Raw genomic sequence first — 20,736 nt, forward strand, 5'->3', positions numbered from 1 at the left:
CTTTTATTCAATTGCAGCAGAAATTAAATTCCAGTGTGTGCATAACATGCCAAGAACTGCCTCAGTAACACAGACAGGCACCTCCAAAGATATCCAGAGCTTTCCTAAAATTCCATTTTATACTTAAAAGGTGCTATACAGCTAGTGCACTTAAGTAACATACTTCTAACAAAAGCCTCTGTCTCCCAGACAGTGCAGTATTAAAATGATTTTACAAACAGATATAAATTAAATACAAAACAAAAACTCCAGCAAGTTCATACACTCTTTAAAGAGGTAATGCAACAGTAAAGATTCTTCAACTTGCAAAAATTCCACAAATTAAATTTGAACACATTTGCTAATTTTGCCTAATTTATTCTACTTTTGCTAGCCCTGGAAGTAGGCAGAGAGCTATACAGCATGCAGAAGCCCTGGCTACTGACAACTGGAAATCAAAATGAGCCACAAACACATTTCATGCATCAAAGATTTCAAAAGACATGACCTGATCTAGCCTACATTCACAGACATATACGCTACATTTCCTTTAACATAAAAGCTGGAGTTCTCAGGATGCTGAATTCAGTACCCATACAAAAGATGTGGTTTTTCTAAGTTACTGTGCACATGCACAGCCCTAGTAAAACCATTGTAGCATCCACAGTCACTATCATTTAGTCTGTGAACATTAAATAACAAAAAACAGAAGGGACATAATCTAGTCCAACTCTACTACTATGGAATCCTTAATAGAAGGCCAACTAGCCCTCTGCTTGAAAACCTCTGGAGGAGAGTTCACTTTATGAAAAATTCAGCTGAAAGTCATTGGAATTTCTGCAATGCATTTAGGACAAGCATTCATGCTAGTTTCATTCAAAGGAAATTAACTGACTGGCACATACAACCAAAATTCTTCTCGACTAATTTCCATGCCATATTAGCTATGGAATGAATCAAACTACAGTATTACAATATGGAACAAAGGACTTAATCATGAACTTAGCTGAAAAACCAGGCTATAGTTGTAGAAAACAGCTCCACTTGCAACTTAAAATGGTTTCCTGTTTCTCCAGAGGCAGAAAATCACCAGGTACTAACAGGAGAAGGTAACTCAAGCCCCAGCCTCTCAGAATATAACTTTCATCGGAGAGGAGAATACCACTATATATTTGAACTACTGACTGAAATAAGTGATAATGAGTAAGGAATTTTTTTTGATGAGAGACAAGTCATTGTAAAAACTGAACTACAGTATGTTCAAACATTTAAACATATAGTGTTATGTTCTTAGCACTTAGAAGTCACTGCTCTTGTTGACTTTTGAGAATTCAAAGTCTGTTCTGCCTTTTTAAACAGCTGTATCACCACTGCCAGATGTGGAAAAATTCCCAAAGTCAGGCTTCCTGGACAGAAGAGGAAAAGAGGCCAACCTCCTCAGGACCAAGACTACTTCAGTTTCTGTTTTTAACATTAAAGCCTGCCCCCTAAAGAACAGCATAATCAATTACTTTCTGGTTAACTAGAGGAATATGCCTCAACACGACAGTTCAGATGCAACTTCAGAAATACAAAGCTAAAAGGGCACTGCAAGATTTTAGAAGCCCAAAAGCAAACAAAGGCAATTCTTCTGACTGTGCCTCAATCAAAACATTTAATTGGAATGAACAGAACCTCAGCTGGCAAGCTGCCACCATGTATGCCTTTCATATGACCTCATCCAACTTGTCCTCAAGGGAGTCTATACAGATAATACCTATCAGCCTGATTCTGTTGTATAACTTGTCTCATATTTAAGACTTCCAATTTTGAGAGCATTTTGCTTAGAATCTAACACCATTCTGTCTACTCAAAAGTCCGTGATGCAAATGCCCTGGATACAGAAAGGTTAACTCTTTTCATCCACTCAACTACCAGCATTAGTTGGATCCAATTTGTATGTGCATATTAGCTTTCTGACATGTCCACCTGGATCAAATGCAGACAACCTTTGCTGTTATCCACACATTTTTCATTCCCCTCCCTAAATTGAATGTTAATGTGTGTCAGACAAATTAGCATTTGAGGCAGTGTGACATAGTAGCTAGGAGAACAAGAAGTTAGAAACTTCAGAGGCCTCAAGCAGTCTTCTCTCAGCCTCAATCTTTCATCTGCTATGTAGGAATAACACTGGAATACCTCACAAGGCTGTTCTAAGAATTACTAAAATAATGCATGTAAAGCATTTTGAACTCTTGAAATGTGCCATATATAAATGTAAAGTATTAGCAGTATTAAGTAGAAGTCTGAGAAGCCATTTGAACAAACTATGCTGAACCCTCCCCTCCCCCAAATATTGCTCTCATTGTCTGAACTCTGCTGCGATGGGTAAGCAACAAACTACTTCTCAATTTTCACCAGTACCCAAAGTGGCTTATCTCTTAGCATCCTCTTGTCAATCATTTTACGCAAGACCCGCAGAGCACTATAGCTATAAGAATTGACAAGGCAGCTTGCCTCACTCTATGAGCACTTTAATTTATTCTTCCTCCACCTTTCTATCCTCAGAGTGACCCACAAATTGGCAAACAGAATCAAAATAGCACAATACAAAAATGAAAAAACAGAAAAAATTGAATCAAAGTCAGTGATGAAATTTAAAAGCAAGAATTTAAAGCAGGTTAAAGCGCTGGCAGAATGAGAAAAGTTTTTATTTTTCATCTAAAAACCATCAGTAAGGAGGACGACTGAATTCCAGAGTCAGAATGCCACATCAAGGCAACCCTGTCATAAGTCCTCCAATACTTACTATACTGGGGGCATGCAGGTTTATGTGGCAGGAGGCAGTCCTTCATATATTTTGCTTTCAAACCATAAAGGGTGTTATATATAATTAACCAGCTGAATTCAGCTGTAGAAATCAAAATCTTATACAGATCAGTTTTCAGTTTTCTTAATATCAAATTTAAAAAGAGCTCAAGAGTTAAGACTACACTCTCTCTTCACTTAGAAGAAAAGCCTTACTTACAGAATAAATGAAGCTTAACCCCACTCAAATCTTCACTTATCTATGTGCATAAATTATGAAGAGAATCTTATAAATTGCTTCGTATCTGGAAATCGCATTCAAGGATTAGAGCAGCCTTCTGCAACCTGGTGCCCAGGAAATGTTGCTGAACAACTTTCATTTATCATACTAGACACAACTAACAGACAAATGGTTGGGAAAGGAGGAAATAAGAAAACACAGGTACAAATTCTTAGTTTAAAGTTCTTCTAATGACCATTTAGGGTAGAAAGTTCCAGGTGATGAGGTGCCAAAAACTGCTGGACTCTCAGCTAGACAACTGTCAACAATACATTGCTCATAAGCATACTGTAACTTAACCTGAGACACAGTTGGTATGTTCAGATATTACACCAAACAATGGTTTAGAAAGATGTGGCCACTTCTAGCCTCCTCCTGGAATTCCCCCCCTTCCCACCCACCGCTTCTCCTATGTGGCTAGAAGTTCGGAAGCTTCAACCTCTCGGTTAACCAAAACTTACCAAGTCAACTGGACCCTAAACTGCGGTTAACAATATGGTTAGTTTAAACAAACCACCTTCATAAATCATAAATAGAAGTTAGCTTGTCTGAAACAGTCTGAAACTGTAAAAGCCCTGGAGGAACCTAGATCTTTCATATCTCACTAAAGTTTACAGACTAAACTACCCTGTTTCCCCAATTTTAAGATGTAGTCATAAAATAAGCCAAAGCAGGATTTTTAAGCATTCAAGGAATATATGCCATACCCCAAAAATAAGACATAGTGATAGGCGTAGCAGCAATGCGGCCACGGCAGGAGAAGGGAGAAAAAAAAGACATCCCCTGAAAATAAGCCATAGTGTGGTTTTTTTGAGGAAAAGGGTGTCTTATTTTCGGAGAAACACGGCATTGTTTAAGGTGATGTTCAAATGCAGCCAGCCAATGACTTCATAGCTGATCTTCAGAACAGATATTTCTATTTGAGCTTCCTTACATCAAAGCTAAACAAATCTAACCACTGAACAATGCTGGTTTCTTAAAGGGGGGAGGGATTTTAAGAATTGACACAAGAAAGGATTAAATTTGCATTCTGCCTTCCTTAGCACCAAGACAGTCAATGTGAAAAGCATATATAATCTAAGTATTCCCTATTTCAGACTAGAATTTTTTTTTAAGTTACTCAGAGGAAAGAAAAGGCTGCACAATGCTTCACATGTGTTTTTCAATTAACACATTTTTTTCTTTGCTCTTCATAATTTTTTAAAAGTTTCTTCCATACTTATACAGTGGTACCTCGGTTTAAGTACGCAATTGGTTCCGGAAGTCTGTACTTAACCTGAAGTGTACTTAACCTGAAGTGAACTTTCCCATTGAAAGTAATGGAAAGTGGATTAATCTGTTCCAGACAGGTCCATGGAGTACTCAACCTGAAGCGTACTTAACCTGAAATATGAGTGTAATTGGTTCTGGAAGTCCGTACTTAACCTGAAGCGTACTTAACCTGAAGCGAACTTTCCCACTGAAAGTAATGGAAAGTGGATTAATCTGTTCCAGGCGCGTCCGCGGAGAACTTAAACTGAAATTACTCAAACCGAAGCGTACTTAAACCGAGGTATGACTGTACTCCTTTCATAAACATGTTTAAAATGTGATGACAGAGGTTCTTTTTTGAAAGCTGCTTGTAACAATAAACACCAACTAAAGCATTTCATTGATAGCACTGAAGCGTTTTAAGTCTGAGACTTCATTTTTACCAAGAGGATGGCACCACAACAAACTGAAGCTTTCCCTACATAATAGAATATTTTGACCAAGAACAGAAGCCCTCAAAATACTGTCCAACTATAGTTCGTGGTCACAATGCCAGGCTCCCATGAAGTCAGACTGCTGTTAACATGATCTGTATAAAATGCAGCACACAAGACCAGTGATGCTTCTGTAGAGCTTAGATAACACAATCTTTTATTTATTACAGCTGTTTGGATCAAAAACGGGAACACACTGGGATTTCCAGTCTCCAAAGGTTACCTCTGACTGTTGAACTGGGGCTGAGCAAGCTACCATAAACAACTATAGCCAGTTTCAAAATTATCACATGTTGTGCAGGGGTTCCGTTCTATGGGTTCCATATAATACCCCAAACCTTGAACACACTCCCAGTCCCACAGGTTTTGGGTAAGGGGGAATACTCCCAGAACCCATGCACCAAGTGGGCCTTGCCCAAGCAAGGTGGAGATCTTAAAAGCTTTTATTGCCAGGTAACCCAGGCAGACCCAGTTCAGAAAGAACTATTAAGCTCTCCGCCTTGCTTGTAGGTAAAAGCTCATTTGGCATGCAGGCTCTTGAAGGCTAGGATGCTCACATAAGATCTCACAGAAACTTGGATGGCCCCACGAAATCTTACAAGAGCCCCCCAAAAATGGCACATCACATTCAAAATGCCTAGAAATAAATTGTATAGTTCAACATGGATAATCAAACTACATCAAGTGGACCAGAGCATAGTAGAACCTTTGTCCCAGATGCAAAACTGAATACTGGAGCAAAACTGAAATCCACCTAAAATCTATTTATAGATTTGAAAAAGCAAATGGGAGCTTCTGCGAAAGAAGCCAATCTAAACTTTGACAGTTTCCTCTAAAGTCATGTGTTAACCTTCCTAAGCCTGTAATCCAAGTAACCTGCTTCAATATACTTAGGCATTGTGTGCTACAGGAAAGTATTGCAAAACTGACCAAGTTCTTTAATTTGTATTAACTCCCCTGTGCTGCACCTGCAGGTGAATTTAAAGATCATAAGGAACTCAGAATTCTCAGTAAGCCCAACATCATTTTCAAGTAGCTTTTAAACTTGTGGTCTGAGAAACCAGGAATGCCATGGAAGCACACCAAGACCTCCTCAACTAAAAGTTCAGAGTATGACAGACAAGCTTCTTGAGAGATGGCCTGAACATTACTATCAATCTTAACCTGTAATCTGCAGGGAAATATAAGGTATGTTCTAGATAATGCATCTAGCTACTGCAAGCTGACAGAACTGACTAGCGTGTTTCTCCGAAAATAAGCCATACTCCGAAAATAAGCCATATTGATAGGCAGTTTAACCTTGTAGGTTAAACTGTACCATACTTAATTTAAAAAAATAAGACATCCCCTGAAAATAAGCCACCGTGTGTTTTTTGAGGGAAAAATAAATATAAGTCGGCGTCTTATTTTTGGAGAAACACGGCAGTGCCCAAGCAAACTGAATGTTTGCCCTAAAGCATGCTCCAGAATCCTCTGCATCATGCAGAGGTGCATGGCAGATGAGGGGTTCCTCAGTAGACAAGTCAATGTGGAAAGTTTAATACAACACTGGCATCTCTCATCTGGCCTTAACTATTTAACCATTAATAAAATAAAGCTTCTTAGCACAAGGACACAACATGCATGCAAAAATACTAAGTCTACAGGGTACTAAAGCTTGTATTAAGATGCTGACACAAAGAACAGTTATCCAACGGGGGCTCACATTCCATTCTTCTGCTTAAGGATCCCATAACCAGACATGCAAAGATGGTTCTGAAAGTTGTTTAAAAGAATGTTCAGAGGATAAGGTAAAAGAGCTTAACAGTCCCATATTGAGACTGCTGCACAAGCCATACAGCTTCTACAACCTGTAGAACGGGTATAACCAACTAATGTAGAACTGTAAAATCAAGGTGCCAGGCTTCAAGCTTTAGAGATACATAATTTTATTTCTATTCCGCCTTTCCACAGCTAAAACCATACCCAAAGCAGCTTATACAATGAAAAAATACGTAACTAAAATATAACAAAAATAGTCATGAACATTAATAAAAGCATTAAAATATGCACAACCAAACTGAACTATTTCTACATAAATCACAACATGATATAAAATAAAAATACACAAAAGCAAGAGCTACAGCTACAAACCTTCTTCCCAAACAATACCCCAGCCCAAGAGTCTGTTCAGCAGGCTTTGTAACTGGAGTCAGACAGTCAGGGCCCTGCCCTCCTAGGCCAGGTGAAAAAAAGGCTGCAAAACAGGGAGCAGGTCTTCCAAGACTCACAACCAATATGGTCTATAAGCAATGCAGATTTCACAATACACTTCAATTTGCTTTAATCCTTTTAAAAGATGGAATCTTTGCTGGTTATTGCTTGGAACCAACCCACTAGCAGAAGAAAACTAAAATAGTGCGCAGTATAGATAAAATGTATTATAGTCACACATAAAGCAAATGGCTGTACCTTCAAGAGACTCAAAAAGATTTCAAGATAATGAATAGGCAGTAAAGTATGGAGGCTGATGGTACAGTCAAGCTGCATAGGCAGATGTCAATGACAGCTGGGCAAGTCAGAACAGCTTCCATTTCATTATGGAATGGTCTCCTTCTCGCCTTTAGTTAAAAGTAACATTACAGCAGCTATACGTGAAGAAAAGTAGGCAGGTAAACAAGGAACTGTGGTAGAATTAAACAGTTTATAGTTGCTAGTAAATTTTGGTAATGTTTCCCACGACATGCAAGTTTTATGTAAAGCATAATAGAATACTTTTTTTTTACAGCTGTGAGCTTGAAAGGAATGAACATAATTACAATTCTGAGCATGAAATGAACTACCATCATACATGCCTGAACCAAATCTGTTTCACCAGCTGTAGTGAATCAAAGTAGTCAGAATTAAACAAAAAAGCCTAGAAGCAACAGCTCTTGTTGCCTTTAACCTAGTAATTGTGAAGCACCTGGATCCGGAAGGGCTGCAGAGGGTTGTAACAGCTTCAGATGTTCAGTGAATGTGGTCCAGTGACTCTTTGATCTTTGTGGAATGCAGGACCTCAAAACAATGCATCTGTGTACTAGCTATACTACAGATCCGGGTGTGGACCTGAGGGGATTTATAAAAGCTAGCATTAGATTGCAGCTGGAAAAGAAAAAGACGGAGCCACAAACTGGTCTGAATAAATTTGAGACAAAAAAGAAATGAACACATGGTCTTACCCATTCCTTTTAACTTGTCAAAATGACCGAACCATTCCAAATCAAGTTACAGGTAGGTAGCCGTGTTGGTCTGAGTCGAAACAAAATAAAAAAATTCCTTCAGTAGCACCTTAAATGAAGTATCTGATGAAGTGTGCATGCACACGAAAGCTCATACCAAAATTAAAACTTAGTTAGTCTTTAAGGTGCTACTGAAGGAATTTTTTTTATTTCATTCCAAATCACTTAGAATAGGTGAGTTCTATGTAGCTCTAGTGTATTCAGTTTTTTTTTAATGGACTTAACATAAAATCTGTTGCAAGTCAATACTGAGTGCACTGCAATAAAACATTTTCTACTGCAGATTTTAACCACACTCTCTCAAATTTTATTTATTTACATCGTTTTACCTTACTCTTCAACTAAAGAGGCTCCCAGAGCAGCTTACACAAGATAATATAACAACACAGTCTCTAGGCTTAGAATCTGAAAGATGCAGTACAAAGTGAAAAAGACGGTGGGATGGGACTGAGGCATCCATTTCTAGGGTTGCCATGTAGTTCTTATAGTGAGGAGCATGGATGGAAACAGTTGAAAGAGAAATGGAGCATGAAGGGGGTGGTCTCTCAGTATAGCCAATCATAGGGGCCTTCTATTGCTGCATTCTGATGGAATGGCTACAGCTAGATGCTAAGGAAAAGAGAAGCCTGCTGGACCAGGATCTCTCAGCTCATGTAGAGTCCTGCAGTTTTGAAAAAGATTCTATTCTTATAGTTTCAATAAGGGAACCACATGGCTGGTGAGAAATGTATATCTCCCTTTACTGGCACATGCCCATATTTTGCCTTCTCATTGAGCTGTCACAAAAGCAGCGTTTACATTGTTAGCTCTTTAGCAAGATTTACTAATGATATCCAAGACAATTTTGCATGCAAACAGCTTGTGCTCTATTTTGTTAACTGCTCTACACTGCTGCATATTCATAGTAAGACTCTACAGTAGTACACTTCATGGACAGCTTACATACACTCCAGATACAATTCAATGTACATATGTCATTAGCCTGGTTTTTTTCATTCTGAAGTGCTTGAGCCTTACATTCTGTTGTCAGAGTCAAGTTGCATCACTCCAGGGCACAAGTAAGCTTAATGCCAAAATGGCCTGCTTATAGATAAAGAACAACATTATGAAGCTTAAAGATTTGCATACACAATTAGCACATGTTAGAAATACCAATAAAAACTAACACACTTATTCATTGCTTCTCAAATTTAGTATCTGAAAGGTTCTGAATTAGAATTTTTTTTTAGATTTCCCCCTATGCATGAGGTCAATTTCGTCAATTTGCATAAGGTAATCAGCATAGGAAAACCTTTAGTATGTATCAGAAAAAAATCTGATTTCCCAGATTGATCCAATTTAGCAGGTTTATTTTACTTGTATTTAGCATTTGTTTGTCCCAATAAAAATACTCAAGGGAGAAACTGAAGCACAATTAATATGTTTTAATTGGAATACTCATAAAAAGTTAAAGACAATAGCATGTACTACCGGTATACTTGAATTGTTTACATTTAAGGGGAGAATGTACTGAAAACTGTTGTTAACAATTATGCACGATAAGCTGGCTCACATACTTGCTAGCGATAATCACCTGAAAAACATTAATTACAACTTTGAAACTGCAAAGTTGCTTAAATGTTGTATGCAATTGTCATACATTCACTGTTACTAATAAACAAGTTTTCCATTGAGAAATTTCTACTTGTCCAAGCAACATGCTGGTATAAAGAGACTAGAAATTCTGAGCAAGAAAACTAGAGTCTCGAAAGCAAGAAGCTTGGGACACACAGGCTAAGGTTCCTATTCTTTTAACCAGATGACAATTTAAAGGCCAGGTTCTACCAGAGTTGTACAACCCATGCATCTCTTGCTAACTTCTCCCAAGTTTACATCCTCTAATTCAGGTCCTGCATCCCCCACTGACAATAACTCACTACTGAATTACTAAGTGACTTGGAATGCAACAATGTGAGTTTTCCCACGATTCTCAAGCTGATCATTCTGAATATTTATTTAGCCTTGTAACATTTCAGTATTAGATGTAACATGTAACAGTGTAACAGTGCCCATATATGGTTGAAAGTCAAGGTTCTGCTCCAGTTCAGAGCAGGGGTGGCCAACCCAGTGGCTGTACTCAGCCCCATAGACTCCCCCCTACTATGCCGATGGCAGCAAAACTTAAAAAAGTTAAAGCAGATATAGAACTGTGGTGGATATAAAAGTTTCAACTTTCTGCCCACCGAGCACCTGATGAAGATACTAACTGCTCCCTCCATCATCAGACTGATCATGATGGGCAGGGAGGAAACAATATGTCCACTCATCAGCTAATCTGCACAGATCACCTGAAGGGTATCTCTGCCCCGTGTGCATGTGTACAGGTGTTGTGGGGTGACTACAAGCACAGAGCCGCCTTTCCTATTGGGCCTACTGGCGTTTCACACCAGGGCGCTGGCCTCTCAGGGGCGCCCCAGCAAGTGGGGGAGCTGCGCTACCGGTGGCCTCCCTTTCCCTGCATGCCTGCCAGCTGTGCCCCGTCAACTATATGGCTGGCAGGTGTGCAGCTTCCTTCCCAAGCCTCCACAGGAGGAGAGCGATCCCCGAAGAGGCTTAGGTTGGAAGCTGCGCCCCACCAACTATATGGCTGGTGGGCACGCAGCTTCCTTCCCAAGCCTCTGTGGGAGGAGAGCGATCCCCGCAACGGCTTGGGAAAAGGTTGACAACTCTGGGAGGGGGGGGGGGGCAGAGGGATCTTTGCACCAGTGTTTTACCTCCAATCAAAAGCTAAGTGATCAAGTGATCAAAAGCCAATATCTTAACTGAAGCCAAACACATTCTGCTTACTAGTTCTGCTAAGATTCCCTAAAGACCTTTGGGTGTGAATGGAAAATAGTTCCAGCCATATTACATTATTTTACAGCACTCTGTGAACATGTTGCCAGAATTCCAGGTTCTCATTGCACTCAACTCAGTGCCCTACTTTTCCATCAATGTTCTGTTTTTAATCCTGTTGCTTGGTCTCAAACATGCATAAGAGCATTCTCAGTGTTGTATAGTGTTTTCAGACAAAACATGATGATGTAGTTATTGAATGTTGATGCAAGGAACAGCAACAAAAGGTATAATGTATATAAATCACAGCTCCCCTTACTGCAGTCGAGCTGCATTCCAGTGAGGAAGCAAAGCAGCACAAAGTATTGATGCAGCAAATACAAATTAAATTTGGAAGCAACTTTTATTTAAAACATTTCGGATTTGGATTTCAATTTAAAAATGTCTGAACAAACAGCAAAAATTCCAGATGTTACTTTTAAAAAGTTTACACTAAAATCTTCTACCTAAAATATACTAATCCCCCTCCTTCCAAAGCTGCTCCAAGAGTTGTAAAAGCAAACAAGATTTTGTTACCACTAACGTAAAGAAATCAGAAGAAATCACTACAGAATAAAGATTAAACACATGCTTCTGGATACGAAGTTTAGATGAGTAGCTCTTCATGCTACTACTTGGTTGTTGGGAAGATAAAGGGTGGAAGAACCCTATATGCAGTTTTGAGTTCCTTGGATAAATTTATACAACACCACCCAACCACTGGTTTTGTCAGAAGTATATTATTTACCAATGAGCACCTGCTCAAGCATAATCCTCTGGAAACACTTATACAGCTTCATATCATGTAAGAAAAATATCAAGCTTTCAGCGTTTATTAAGAAGATATAAATTAGAAAATGGAGCATTGGCCTCAATTTGGTTTGAGTAATGTGGGAGAGTCCCGTGGACTGCAAGAAGATCAAACCTATCCATTCTTAAGGAAATCAGCCCTGAGTGCTCACTGGAAGGACAGATCCTGAAGCTGAGGCTCCAGTACTTTGGCCACCTCATGAGAAGAGAAGACTCCCTGGAAAAGACCCTGATGCTGGGAAAGATTGAGGGCACAAGGAGAAGGGGACGACAGAGGATGAGATGGTTGGACAGTGTTCTCGAAGCTACGAACATGAGTTTGACCAAACTGCAGGAAGCAGTGGTAGACAGGAGTGCCTAATGTGCTCTGGTCCATGGGGTCATGAAGAGTCGGACATGACTTAACGACTAAACAACAACAAAGGTGGCAACCCACTAGAATACCCACCACATTACACTAACAATTTAAATTGCTGGTTTCCAAATTGCATTCAGGGCAGCCCTGGAGTACCTTGAAAGCATATCAGGGTCTCTTCATTGAAGAGGCCAGTAATGGCAGCCAAGTTTCTCTGTCACTGCTCATCTTCTCCTGTAATGCATAGTCTTGGCACAGTGCTTTGTGTTCTAAAATGCACTCTCACTTCAAACTGAGCATCAACAAAGTCCAACAAAACCCTTGATCTAATTCAAAGTAACATTCCAAAAAGTTAGAGAGAAAAGTAACTTTTTCACTAACTGAAAAATTAGCTTTAGTGCCTGAGCATATTTGCCTTGTATTACAACAGCAAAACATTAAAACAAGCAGAAGCTATCACAACTCAACTTGCATTAAGGAAAAGTTAAAAGCTTTCCTGTGAAAAACAAATACAGGATATTGGCAAGACTGCAAGAATGAGGTAAAAAAAAGACTGCTAAGTACAACAAATGGATTTTATTCTCTTTGTACAACACAAAGAGCAAGTCTACTTCTTGCAAGACTGCAGTAATAAGTTTATCACTGCCAAAGAATAAGCAGAATGGTTAAATAACTTTGAACAATTACCATGTTAACCTAACCACACAAGATTAAGCAAAAGTCAATGGGATCTGAAACGCAGGTGTAGTCATGTTGAGGAGACCTATGCGAACTAAAGTGTCCCAAAACGTCCAAGTCTTATTGCACAAAAAGTTTGTTCTCATCTGTCTCAATAGGGCTCATTGGGGTAAATTCAGTATCAAAGGATCCCATGCTTACTTACACTGGTAGTAACGAAGAATCCACCTGTTAGCTGCAAACAAAACTTTTCCTATGTGGGTTAGAGAGTATGTTTACAAACCATGGACCCTGCCCTTGGGACCCTACATTTCCCTTTCCCCCTATAAATGGTTCACTGATGTGCCAGCCACTCTCCTATGCCCTAGGAATATATGGTTGCTTTTGCTTCTTTCCAACCAGGCACTTGCTGTTTCTTCCTCTTCTTCTTCTCGCCTCTGGTTTCAGGCTGCAAGTGCCTCTGCATTCTGCCTCCATTCTGCAATGGCCTCTGCATTCTGCCTCCAAGTGTCCCACTGCTGGAAAAAGGGCCCCTTTCTTGTTCATGCTTGTCTCCTCCTCCTCTACCTGGTTCCCCCCAAAGAAGCTCAACAAGTTTGGTTCCCCTAAAAAAAGCTCAACATTTTCGCCCTTCACCCCCCCCCAAAAAAACCAGGCCTTTCCTTCCTTCCAAAAAAAAAAAAAGCTCAAACAACTTTGACCTGAAGCCCCCCCCCAAAAAAAAACACTTCCAGTCTTTAACTGTGAGTAGATTGCAGTCTCTTGGGAGTTGGCCGTCCCTGGCATAGATCATTTGATGTAACCAAACCTCACCTATTCCCCGCCACCGCCTCACCCCAATTTTATGTATTTAGGCAGCAATTGGCAATCAGGTGAGGTGATCGCTGATGGCTGCAAAACCCAACTGGCTGAGCCTTGGTCTTTTATCTGCCACACATCATACATGACATTATGTGTAGGGTAGGTGAGTGTGGCTTGGCCGAAACAGCCTTGTGGGACAAATGGGAAGTCCTGGAGGGCCAATTAGGCTCATGGGCCAAAGATCTGAAACTACTAACTACCAATGGATAGGTTGGCTGAGCGTTAAATTTGCAGCACAGAGGTAATGGACAGCTTCCCCTCTAGGCTGAAAACAGTACAGTCTCACCAATCATTTTGCTATTTGAAAGAAGGTAGAAAAGAATGCTGCAGAAAAAGGAAACGCAACTCTGATTGTTCCACCATGCAGGATTGGGAATAGTGGCCCCAAATGACTCTTCAATTTTCTAGCTCTGCCTCTGGAGAGAGAAACTAAAATTAGCTGATCCACTCCCAAGATCCATAGCAGCATTAGTCATTAAAATGTTAACTTGTCACATATGATTTTAATCAAGTCATCCTCTGTGGTGTGCTCAGCTTGGAAAGCACAGTACACAAGGTTTATGCCTTTTCATCATCATAAAAAGATGAAATGCAAGAAATAAGCCTACAGCAATATGTGAATGGCCATATTTAGAATTATTTTATCCAGTTCTTTTCTAAGTTCACTTCATCCCTAGACATCAGAAATAACATGTCTACCTCTGTTTGTTATAAGCAACACAATTATGGGTGCTGGTACTGCTCCTAATTTCAGTACTGGCAGTGTCAGATGTGCCCTTTAAAATCAAATTTCGATTCCAAAAATTCCTTTATTTACACACACATTGAATGAACAGTGTTTCTTAATTAACTCAGCAACCTGAATATATTCATGTAATAACAACAGAAATGGCTGTCACTTCATCTGGCATTCAGCAAGCAAAATTTAAGAGCCATTTTCACATAATTTACATTCCAAACTTAGCAACATCTTATTGCATCAAGCATTTGAGGGGTCTATGTAAACAACAGAGAATGACACCTGTGGACCAGAAAATTAAGGCTGCAATCCTAAACACATTTACTGTGGAGTAAACTACTAACTCAGTGGGACTTAGTTCTAAAGAAGAACAGGATTATACCATAGAAGGGATTTCACATCAAAAATAGATCCAATGCAGTAACACTGGGGTAACTGTTAATGTAGCGGAAGGAATCAATTTGAGTTCCTCAATATTTCAACCAAACGAAGGCCATTTGAACTTTCCCTTCTCATACCTGTTTATCAGACACACATACCACTCCATATAACTATTTACAGGCTGTCTCCCCCTGACTGACTGAACACCTCCTCCAAAAATTGTCATTTGATCTGCCTCGGAGCAATAAAATGCTCGTGCACCATGTCCACGCTCTCCTCAATAAATTATGTAATAGTAAAGGACAAGGAGGAAACATGTTTACATCCGGGAATAAAAATAACATCTAGGCCTCATGAGCCACTTTTGTGTGTTCATATGTTATGAGAATATACAACAATAAATGTTTTGTGAGAAGCACATTATGGCCCACTCAGTTTTTCTTCCACAAAACTCAGGAGACTGTACATGAGGCGCCCCCAACAATTTTCCATTCAGACAATGCCTGCTTAGCATTGGCACAGTTGCTGCATTCCATGCGTTCATAGGACATCAGTCTTCCCCCTGAATACAACTGCTATGTCATACCTCATATGCAATGTGCACTATCCTTAGAGAAGGATAGTAAATGTATTTACGTTTTTGTTTAGTTTACACACACTCCTCCATACTTATTATTTTTACAGTGACTAGATCCTATGTATAGGATTTTGTTTAAGCAATCACTTTTACCTTGGAAAGATGCTCTACCAAGGAAAAGGACTGTAAATACTGTAAAAGGAACTAATGGCTTAAAAGGCAGCAAAAATGAGTGAAACCACCACAGAGGCGGAAGCAGCACTGAAGAGAAGAACTAAAGATAAGACTAAACACAGATGGGAAATCAACAGGCGGTAAAAGAAACAAGGAAATGACCAGCCTGAAAGGTGAACAACAGGTGTCAGAAAGAAATGACAGCTTTCTGAGAAGCAAAGGGGGGAGGAGTGAATAAAGGAGGAGTAAGACAAGCAGCTTCCTTTATTCTTTTTTAAAGCTTTTTTACTATACAATGTTGCCTATTGTCCACTGGGGCGGCACCAAATCCCAACCTGGCCACAGCTTCTCTGGGATCTCCAGAATGTTTTATCAGCTACAAATGTTCATCCATGTCTGTAAACATACCTTAAAGCTTCATTTTTAAAAATGCAGAGAATTAAGGTTGGAAGGAATGTCAAATGCCATCTACTGCAACTCCTGCCAATGCTGAAAATCCACTATAGTACTACAACCTCCATGATGGGGAGGCCATCCAGCCTCTGCCTAAAAACCTCTAAGTAACACCAGCTTCCAAGGCAATCTGTTCCATTGTTGATCAGCTTGTACTTCCTAATGTTTAGTTTAAATCTTTTTCTTCCAATTTGAATACTATTTGAATTTGAATTTTAGCTCAAGTCCTACCCACTGAAGCAACTTATAGCAAGTTTGCTCCACAACTTTGAGATAGTTTTTCAAATACTATATTCTGAGGAGTATATAATACAAGTATTTCCCTTTGGCAAAGATTAGAAGCTATACTACCACAGACTAGAAAAAGAGTTTCACATATTCTGGTAACAATCTTTAAAGTAAACAGTGAACAGTGGATTCTCACCATTGGATAGGCCACTCATACACATTCTCTGGCAGTGTCCCTAACAAATATAGTTGCAAAAAATACAATTACAGGAAAACCTCAAAAATACATACAATTTAAACAAGTAAATCTCACTTATGCCCAGTGGAAGACAAAGCTCAAAGAGTATGAAAGCTACATTCAACTTATTGGCCTCTTCAAGGATGTTGACTTTACAGTTAAAAGTGACTAGGTTGCAAAGGTTCACTCATCATTAAAATTTGGATTAACGAAACATTTTTGTTACCTTATGCATCTAAAAATGTATTCAGGAAAGGAGAGTGAAATCTAACTCAAGGTTGTGAAAGATCCTGATTTTAAAAATCCTTTCCCTATGCAGTCAAGAATCAGTAAATATTTAAATGTTAATGCATCCAAGCTGAAGTGCCACAAATGGAAAATACCTGAGTTAAATAAATACCAAGATCTGGCCCCATTTTGTCTAAGCAATTCTATCTTCATTGTAAAATGTTAGTTTTCCGAAGACAATTCAATTCTTAAAGCATGTGTTGAAACTGCATTTTTACTATCTAGCTCAGCTTCACAATAGCGTTCTTCTCGGAAGGTCAGAACAAGGCAAGACTCAAGCTTGGAAAACAATTCTGCTTAGCAGCCCCACCATATTCATCATTTTAATATTATTGTTGTTGTTGTTGTTGTTGTTGTTGTTGTTGTTGTTGTTGTTGTTATTTATACCCCACTCTGGGCTGCTTCCAACAAAAGATTAAAATACAATAGTCCTTCAGATATTAAAAGCTTCCCTAAACACCTACATATTCATTAGGAACTCTGTGAAATACTACATCCAAAACCACCATCACAATCTCACTCCTGCTCAGAAGTGTTGATCTGTCAATTTCTGTGATGAAAAATGTGAGTATTGAGAATTTAACCAGCTGCCAGCTTACACTAGAATTCTGTGCTACAGAAATGCACCAGATTATCATGCTTCTTCAAGAAACTCAACAGTACAGAAACATTGGAAGCCTAAATGCTTTTCAACAAGAAAATAATACAGACACAGAGCATATTCATTACTGTGGTATACGTGTAGTATACAGTGACTTGGCTGCGCTGCATTTTTTTTTATTCCACTTTCCATTAATTTACACATGACCCAATTTTTATTAAAAGAAAGAATGCTAAGGTGAAGCCTATATACACTTCAGACACTAATATTGCATAGAAGTAACTGCATAGATGTCACCAAAGAACATAAAACTGCCACAACTCCAGCTTCATTAGAACATATTCTTTCACAGAAATTCCAGCACTAACACACAGCCATCATATTATTGGTCACAGATTATGCAATATCTCGGCCATGAAGAATTCTGCAATCAAGTACCACACTTCGAATTCACTGGACAGTCTTGCACTCTGCCCCAACTCAAGGATATGCAAGTACTCAATAAGCTTTCCAAGAATTTGAAAACATTCTTAATTTCTATATAACAACAAAAGCATCACTCTGGGCAAATAAGCCCTTATCATTCATTAGTGGCAGGTGGAAATTAGCACTGTTACTTATTGGGTATTCAATACTGGAAGGGAAGAATGCACACCTAATTTCAACATGACAAATTAAAATTTATGCTCCAACCACCACTTTTAAGACAATTTCATTAAGGCCATCTGCAGTAAGGAAAATTATCTACACATGCACAAGTATAGTGATGACACAAGTGATAAAATTTTCAATACACCTTTGAGCTCTGAAGCAGCAATATTCTGCTCTCCAAGTCTCTTGTGAGCAGAAACCTTTTTGTGTGAAATATTAAAGAATTCTATCTAAAACATTCAGATTTTAATTACTATTCCAAGTGTGTATGCTAGTTGTTCCACACGAAAACAACATTCTACCATTTTTTCTTATTTGCTCTCCAAAGGATTAATACTTATAAAATAAACACGCAAACATTAAAAAAAAACATTAAAAAATTAAAAACATTAAAAAATCTAATATGAACAAACTGCAAGTCAACAACAATTCATAACGGAATGCCCTAAAAGGGCCCATCTCACCAACTGTCCTAAATGGCAGTGATGGACACTGGTATGCACTACTAGGACACTCAGTTACACCATCTGCCAAGAAGCAGGTTTTACCCCTATCATTACTCTTGAATAAGGGTCTGCAATCGACCATGGGTGCATTGTATCATCATACTAATTACAATAAAGGCAAGAAGCTACTGTTGCTAATACCTCATCAAAGCTAAGGAAACAGCTTTTTATCCCAGTCTTTTCCAATGTTTTGTTAACTGACATGAGACACACATCAGAAGATGCATCTCAATGTCATTGCTGAGACAGGTGCACCACTGACAGGCTTCAGAAAGTTGTCAGCAGTGACAAAAACTTGCAACACATATTTTTAGCAAACTCTTATAGAGATTTTGGGTGCATCTGAAGGTGCAGAATTTTTAAAAGCTCAAACCAAGTCCAGACTTGATTTTAATGAATCCTCTTTTAATTAGAAACTTAATCACCAAGTTTAAACATTACTCTTGTTAACTGATTACATTTCACCCTGATAATGTCAAATTAAATCCTAGATCACATTCACTAATTATCTCTTTTTGGTAAAAACTACCCTAGAAAAAGTCCTTGAGAGAGAACATTATTCAGTATGAAACTTCTCACCTACAGTAAGGAAACAATCCCCAGTTTAACCAAATAGCTGACATTTCTCTCCATCCTCCAGAAGTAGGGAAAGACCTTTTCCTTTCAGGAACAAGAAACTAAGTTTGCCTCTCACCGCTGGGTCTCTGTTAGCACCATGGGGTGTGGGGTATGTATAAGCTTTGACAGATTCAATCTGGATCAGAGGGAGAGCTGTATGAGCAGACACAGGAGGCAGGTCTTGTAGTATGGTACACAACTGGACTACTCTTTTTGCTTGGTCACCACTGTTACGTAAACCTTGTTTATTCACACTGAAAATGTTCTACAAATTTTACTTCTAAGAATAGTGACTCCAATAATTTCCCCTTCTTCCCTTGTGTTGCATGCAGGTGCATTTGTGGAGAACTTGCATGTACAGTCGTACCTCAAGTTATGTAGGCTTCAGGTTGCGTACTTTTCAGGTTACAAACTCAGCAAACCTGGAAGTGTTTACGTCCGGGTTCGCCGTGCACAGAAGCGTTCTGTACAGGAGCGCGCTTTCACGGTTGTTCGGGTTGTGTACTTTTCGGGTTACGTACCACACCCCCGAGCAAATCAGGTACATAACCCAAGGTACCACTGTACTGTAATAGGATTGTCAGCTAATTGTTGTTGCTTGCTACAGGTAACCAGAAATAAACAGTAAATTGCAAGAACTCAGGCCAGGAGGAAGATGAATTTCAAGTAAGTCTTCAAAAGGTTTTATTTATGTAATGATAAGAAGAATTCAAATAGGAATCAATTCCAGTATGATAGTGAAGCAAATAAAAATAAATTCCAGTGTGAAAATCCCAGGACAAGGCCCTGTTTCAACAATTCGGCAAACATACTTGGTACACTCTGACCATTAGAACATTGCTGATGAAGAATTGTCGAAACAGGGCCTTGTCCTGGGATTTTTACACTGGAATTAATTTTTATTTGCTTCACTATCATACTGGAATTGATTCCGATTTGAATTCATCTTATCATTACATAAATAAAACCTTTTGAAGACTTACTTGAAATCCATCTTCCTCCTGGCCCGAGTTCTTGCAATTTACTGTTTATTTCTGGACTTCACCAAGAACTCCAATTTCTACAGTGCTACAGGTAACCAGCCAAGTGCCTAATTACAAGGCAGGCTTTATGGTAGTCCTTGGCTGCTGATTCAACAGTGTCTTTGCAGAGGAAAAATGCCACAGAGCTGCTTTATGCAAGCATCTAAATCAGAAAGTTTCCCTGAGATGATAACTTACCCAATATGTGTTTTGGTGATAAAATAAAAGCCATAGCCTGTATTTGTAATTTCCCCACAAAACCTTTGTCAGGTACTGCAGGGAAGTTCACCCTCAGGCCTTATTTGTTATGTTGTTATACATTGCACTGCAACTAAAACTAGTTTCTTAATAAGCTGAAGACATTTCACCTGCACTATAAAACCGATTCTAACACAGCTACTCTATCAAAACCTATTAAATTTTTACATTTTAAGAATAATAAATGAAAAATCACTATCATGATTCATAGCCATATTTTGTTTTTGTATTCGCTATTACAAAAGCTATTCCACTGAAAAGGGAGGCAGGAGTGCTTGGGGGGGACACACAATAAAATAGTTACCGATTCCATAGCTGAAAGTAGTGGTTAGCAGGACATGGATAAAATCCAACAAAGAGATGTCTCCAAAGAAGCTCTGTATTCTGAAAGACA

At 39.0% G+C, this 20,736-nt stretch overlaps 1 protein-coding gene across 6 annotated transcripts in view; it reads right to left on the reverse strand.

The window, feature by feature from the left end:
- Positions 1 to 20,736, reverse strand: part of ANKRD11 (ankyrin repeat domain containing 11) — a 224,623-nt gene that overhangs the window by 176,963 nt on the left and 26,924 nt on the right. For 5 of the 6 annotated variants that reach the window (XM_035116920.2, XM_035116923.2, XM_035116921.2 and 2 more), the window contains exon 2: positions 20,647 to 20,726. The exons of the other annotated variant lie outside the window; for it this stretch is intronic. The gene's annotated coding sequence lies outside the window, so the exon portion shown is untranslated. The remainder of the gene's footprint in view (positions 1 to 20,646; positions 20,727 to 20,736) is intronic. 6 annotated transcript variants of the gene reach the window in all.

Source organism: Zootoca vivipara, chromosome 6 (genome assembly GCF_963506605.1).
Source record: "Zootoca vivipara chromosome 6, rZooViv1.1, whole genome shotgun sequence".
Taxonomy (NCBI): Eukaryota; Metazoa; Chordata; class Lepidosauria; order Squamata; family Lacertidae; genus Zootoca; species Zootoca vivipara.